The following is a 6,159-nucleotide window of genomic DNA, read 5'->3' on the forward strand; positions in this document are numbered from 1 at the left end:
GGGCTCGCGAAAGTGCTCCCGCCGAGCATGCGCCGCGGCGCGGGGCCTGCCGGGACTTGTAGTCCATGAGCCAGGCCTCCTGCGTGGGCGGCTGGGGACGAGCTTTGGAGGGGGCCTGCGGGTGTTCCCGAACTTGGAGGAGGTCTTTTCCTTCTTCCAACGAGGAGCGGCGTGCTTATTCAGGTATTGAGGCCGACCTGTCCCGAAAGCCAGGAGAGTTCTGACTGGTGCAACTCCCTGACACTTCAGCCTCAGTTTCCCCACCTACGTTACAGTCCAGTCATTGCCAAGTTATAGTTACAGTTTCACGGGACACCGCTTTGTTCCCCAGTGTGCCAGAACACCTCCCATCGCCCTGCTTTTGCTCTGGCTGGGTGGTCAGTCAGGAATGCCCCCCTCAGTCCCCGAACCCCTGGGCAGCTCCTACACATCCTTCAGGGTCCGCACGGGATTCTTAGGAGGGCCATCAGCTAAAGAGAGGGACAGGTAAGAGGCCCTTTCTCAGGAAGTGGCATTTGGGACGATCCTGAGATTGGATTTGGGCTGATCCAAGATGGGGGAAGGGCCACCCCTGCACAGGGAACAGCGTATAAACAAAGCTGCACCCCGCCTCCAGTCTCCGAGGGACAATCAGGCCTGTCCCCTCCCACCTCCTAGGCCGCTTTTTCTCATCTGGACGATGGCCTCGAGGCTGAACCTTTCCTTCCAAGGCTGAGGATAGGCTGCCTGGGCTCAGGGCTGGGGCAGGAGGGAGCTCCCAGAAGCATAGGTGGGGCAGGTGAACCAGGCCCCAACCCCACCAGCTGTGTCCAGGGAGGCAGGCCTGACTTCTGACCCCGAGATAGCTGCCAAGCAGCAGGGGCCTGGCTGTCCCCGCCCCCGGCCGCCCACGCCTACAGCAGCCCAGCTCAGCCCTTCCCTGGGCTGGGGGCTGCATCTGGAAGAGAAGCGGGTCGGGGAGCAGGGAGGTGAGTGCAGGGAAGAAGATGAGAACAGCACAGTTCAAGGGTACGTCCCGTGTGGCAGGCACTATTCCAAAGCCTTTCTTGTTTCAACGGACAATGCTCTCAACTTATCTGTGAGGGAGGAAACAGTATTCCCTGCTTTACAGTTGAGGGAGCTAAGACAGGGGAGCAAAGGCAAGTGGGGGGCTTTGACCTGAGCTGTGGGCAGAGCTGGCTGGACAGAGGGGTCAGAGCCCTCCGGCCACTGCCCAGCCCACGCCCAACACAGGCAGCTCAGGCAACTCAGAGGCCTAGGTTCTGGTCCCTGCCGTGCCACCCACTGACTGAGTGACAAGACCTGAGCCCCAATTGCCTCCCCCGCAAATGGAGAGCCTCACAATGGGAAGTGTGAAGTTGTTAATTTACATTCCCACATCATTGCTTAGAAGCTGTGTGGCCTGGGGCAAGTTACTTAAGCTCTCTGTGCCTCAGAGCCCTCACCTGAGAGTATGTGGAGACTAGGAGTACCTACCTCAAAGGGTTGCTATGGAGATGAAATGAATTAGGACTTGTAAAGGCCTTAGGAAGTTCCAGGCAGACAGGAAGGGCTGTGTGAGTGTTAGCATTTCGCAGAGTTCTTGCTAATTGCCACGTGAGCTCTTCCCCTCTATCACCCTGGGCCAGTCCCTGCCCTTCCTCAGTCTCTAGTACTCTGTCTTTGAAAGGGGACTTAGTCATCAGGCAGTGAGCAGCTGTGCCTCCCCACCACACCCCCAGCTCACAATTGCAGGGGGGTGGGGGGCAGAGCGGGGTGGAGACCATGATCACCCAGGGGTTACTGTGATGGGAGACTCGTGGGGGCTGTGGGAGCCCAGAAGGGGCATCTGTCCCGAGGTAGTGTCCTGGAGGCCTGGGGGTGGACAGAGAAGGGTCCCGCGGAAAGGAGGGGTTCATAAAGTGTCAGAATTCACCCCCGCACTTGTAAACAATGCAGATTCTAGGTCCCCCATATGTCAGTGCCTGTGGTGTGGGGGCCCAGAATGTGGATTTTAAGCCAGCCTTTTCTTAGGTGACTCTGAGGCCCAGCTTGGCCTCATCCGATCAGTTTGAAGGGGGCTCAATGGGTCCACTGGGGTACAAATGGGTAAACTGAGACTGGGCAGACTGGTCCAGCCCAGCCACACATGGAGCAGGGTTTAGGAATGGCGCCGGGGAGGGGAGGGTACCCAGGCTGGGAGGGTCTGGGGCACTAATGACGCTTTGTCTCTCCCCTCCCCCAGAGCCTCCTTGGGAACAGGCCTGTGATTACTACAGTAGCCCAAGGCTGTAAGGCCGGCCGCCCAGGAAACCCAGGCTCAGGGGAGCCCAGGCAAGGGCATGAACACAGGACCTTCAGCGATCTCAGGCGCCTCTGTACCTATCCTGGGAGCACAGGAAGGGAAAGCAGGTCCCTTCTTCAGATCTCTCAGCCGCGGGTCAACCTCAGGCCAGGGAAGGACTGCTCCCTTCTCGGCATTTCCTGGGTGGGGTGGCCTCTCCCTCCTTCTTCCTCCTCTTCAGGCACTCCAGGGCCCTAGCCCAGCTCTGACCTGAGACTCCGGTCTGGCTTCAAATCCCAAGACACCTGCTTGCTAGCTGGATGACCTCAGGTAAGCTACTGTCCAGCTCGGGCCTCAGTTCCGTCATTCTCACCTGTAACATGCAGCAAGAACTAAATGAGATGATTCCAAACAGGAGTTGAGTGTGGGGCTGGTTCTGTACCCAGTGGCCCAGCTGGTTTGAGGACTCTCTCCAGGACCTGCTGGCTGCCTCACCGTTCTTCAGATGTGCTAGACATGCTGCTGCCTCAGGACCTTTGCACTCACTGATTCCTTGCCAGGAACACTTTGCCCCCAGGTTTTCAGTTAAGCCAAATCCTTCACATCCCTGTGGTTTTAACTTAAATGATACTTGCTCAAAAAAGCCTCTTTCCCTCACTCCTGATGCCCTTCCCTGCCTGATTCTTCTGATGACCTCTTCGCACTCACCATCTATTGAACTTTTTAATTTTTAAAAAAGATTTTAGAGAGAGAGTGAGTGAGTGGGGGCAGGGGTAGAGGAAGAGGGAGATAGAGAATCTCAAGCAGGCTCCCACTGAGTGCAGAGCCAGGAGCAGGGCTGGATCTCAGGACCCTGAGATCATGACCTGAGCCACCGAAATCACGAGTTGGACGCGCAACCAACCGAGCCACCCAGGTGCCCCTTGATTTCTTTCTGTGTATATTGTCTCCCCAGCTTGAGAGTGAGCTCCCTAAGGTCTTGCTGGTTTTTAATGCTATTGCTCATTGCTGTGTCCACCGTGCCCAGAACAGTGCCTGACAGAGTAGGTACTTAACACATAAGTAAGTAAATAAATATTTGAAAAACATCTGAAGCCAATACAACAAAATATTAACATGTGTGGGTATTGGGTGCTCCTGTGGCTTCTCTGTTAAAAGTATTTTTCAATGGGGGCGCCTGGGTGGCTCAGTCGTTAAGCATCTGCCTTCCGCTCAGGGCGTGATCCCAGAGTCCTGGGATCAAGCCCCACATCAGGCTCCTTTGCTGGGAGCCTGCTTCTTCCTCTCCCACTCCCCCTGCTTGTGTTCCCTCTCTCGCTGGCTGTCTCTCTCTCTCTGTCAAATAAATAAATAGAATCTTAAAAAAAAAAAAACTTAAAAAAAAGTATTTTTCAATGTGTTTGAAGTGTTTCATTGAAAATATAAAACACAGGGGCGCCTGGGTGGCGCGGTCTGTGAAGCACCCCACTCTTGGTTTCAGCTCAGGTTGTGATCTCAGGGTTGGGGATGGAGCCCTGCGTCAGGCTCCATGCTCAGGCCAGAGTCGGGTTTGGATTCTCTCCTTCACCCCCTACCCCTCCCACTTGTGCATGCGTGCTCTAAATAAGTTAATTAATAAATCTCTTAAAAAATATATAAAACACGGGAGCCCTGATTTGGGGGCACCTGGGTGACTCAGTCGGTTAAACATCCGGGTCTTGATTTCGGCTCAGGTCATGATCTCAGGGTTGTGAGATCAAGCCCTGTGACGGGCTCCTGGCTGAGCATGGAACCTGCTTGGGATTCTCTCTGTCCTCCCTCTGCCCTCCCCTGTTCCCACACTCTGTTTAATAAAATAAAAAATAATCCACACTGTTTAGGAGTCACATCCACAAAAAAGGATGGTGGATGGCATGTGGAGAGGCAGGTGGGTGACAGGGATGTCCCTAAGCCAGGCTGGCATGCATCAAGGGCGTCTTCAGAGGCAGGCGCCCCAGTAAATGTTACATCTGTGCTTTATCTGCTGGAACCCTTGCAACAACGCTGGAGGGGGGTACAAGGATGATCCCACTTTACAGACAGTAAATGGAAGCTAAGGATAGAGAAGTGACTTGCCGGAGGCCACCTGAGGGGGGAAGAGGGAAGGAGGGGTGACACGGGAAAGCCCCAAAGGGAGGCAGAGTAAGAGCAGCGAGGGAGGGGGAGGAAAACCTGGCCGAGGGAGGCAGGCCCTGCCTTCCAGGAGCTGGCCCAGATCCCGGCTGAGGCCACGACCCTCCTCTGCTGCCCAAACCACACACGCAGCTTCCTCCTGGCGGTTCCTCCAAGGGCCTGGCAGGCCCAAGGATTCCTGCAGTGGTGTGGGCTGCGGGTGGGGGAGTGGGCAGGGCCTGGGATGGGAGAAAGGTGGGTGGGGGGTTGACGGAGAGGCCACTGGGGAGCCTGGGCCTAGGGGTGGGGGAGGAGGGAGCACCTCATCCCGCACAGTATGAAGCTGGCTCTGAAGGCATCCTTTAGGGTCCAGACAGGCGAGGGGCCAGGGGACCTGGGGACCTCCGTCCACAAACAGCGTGCTGGGCCTCAGTGAAAGAAAGGCCAGACAAGTAGGGGGAGTACTGGAGCAGACCCAGCCCGCCCTCATTTTACAGGGGAGGCAACAGGCTGAGAGAGAGGTGCCTGGTCTCTGGACCTCTGGCCCAGTGCTCCTCCTCCGGGTGCAGGTAGGACTCAGCGCTCACACGCCTGACACTCCCCCAGAGTCTGGATCCTCAGCTGGGCGTTTCTTCAGCTCGCACTGGGCCACAGGACCTGGGCAGTCACGTGCGCCCGACCCCTGCAGGAGTGTCACGTTTGAGGCTTCAGCTTGACCCTGTGGTAGGCTTCTCTGTGCTTCATTCCTGTGGCCCCAAGTTCTAATCCTGCCTCTGCCATGTCACCTTTCTAGGCCTCAGTTTACTCATCTGCAGAATGGGGGCAAACAGTAATTGCTACTATTTATTAACACTGAGCATTTCATCTGTGCCAGGCACCGTCATTCGTTTAATCCTAAACCCATTTTACAAAAGAAGAAACCAAGGTCAGAGAGGTTAAGTAATTTGCCCAAAGTCACACAGCTAGTATGTAGCAGTTAGGCCCCGAGGAAGGTACTGGAGGTTGTGGTGAGAATAAACTGGGACACCTTGTAAAGGGCCGTACTCACAGAGTCCAGGAGAGGGTGGGGAGTTGGGTCCTAGTCTCCCAGCTTGGAGTGGACACAATGGGACCACAGCACACTTGGGACTGTGCTGAAGCAAGCCAGGGGTCTCGGGAGCCCAGGGGCAACCCTGAGGAGACTGGGTGGGGGCCAGAGAAGGCAGCCTCCAGCAGGAGTGCCCAAGGCAGCGGGCAGAGGCGCTTGCAGAGGTTCACCGGATCATGCCCTGGTGAGTCGGGTCCCCTCCACACCCCAGCCTGGGTGCCCTGCCAGGCTGAGCAGGGCAGAAGCAGTGGGGAACCTAAGTTCTTGCCGATGAGGCCTTAGCTCCCCATCCAAACCGAGGGACGAGGGACGGCAGTCCCCTGCCGCGCTCTGAAGCACAGTCGCTTGGACTCTGCTGCCGCCTTGTGGGCACGGGGGGCACTGCACCAGTGAGCACGCGGACACCAAGCTGGACCACTCCAGCCCCACCGTCGCCGGCAACTCTTCACTTTGGAGCCCCTTCATCTCTTGCCAATGCCGATCTCTTAATGATTTTGACTTGTCCTCGACACAGCAGCCAGAGGGATCCCAAGTCTGATCACGTCCTCTGCTCAAAACCCTCCCATGGGAAGCTACTCTCAAGAGCCAACTGTCAAATCGTAATTTTGCCATTCATTTGTTAAACATTCTTGAAAATTCTATAAAATTAAAATGTTAAAAACAAAGGTAGTGTTCAAAA

The sequence above is a fragment of the Ursus americanus genome, chromosome 14 (assembly GCF_024610735.1).
Source record: "Ursus americanus isolate L20-20 chromosome 14, mUrsAme1.1.p, whole genome shotgun sequence".
NCBI lineage: Eukaryota > Metazoa > Chordata > Mammalia > Carnivora > Ursidae > Ursus > Ursus americanus.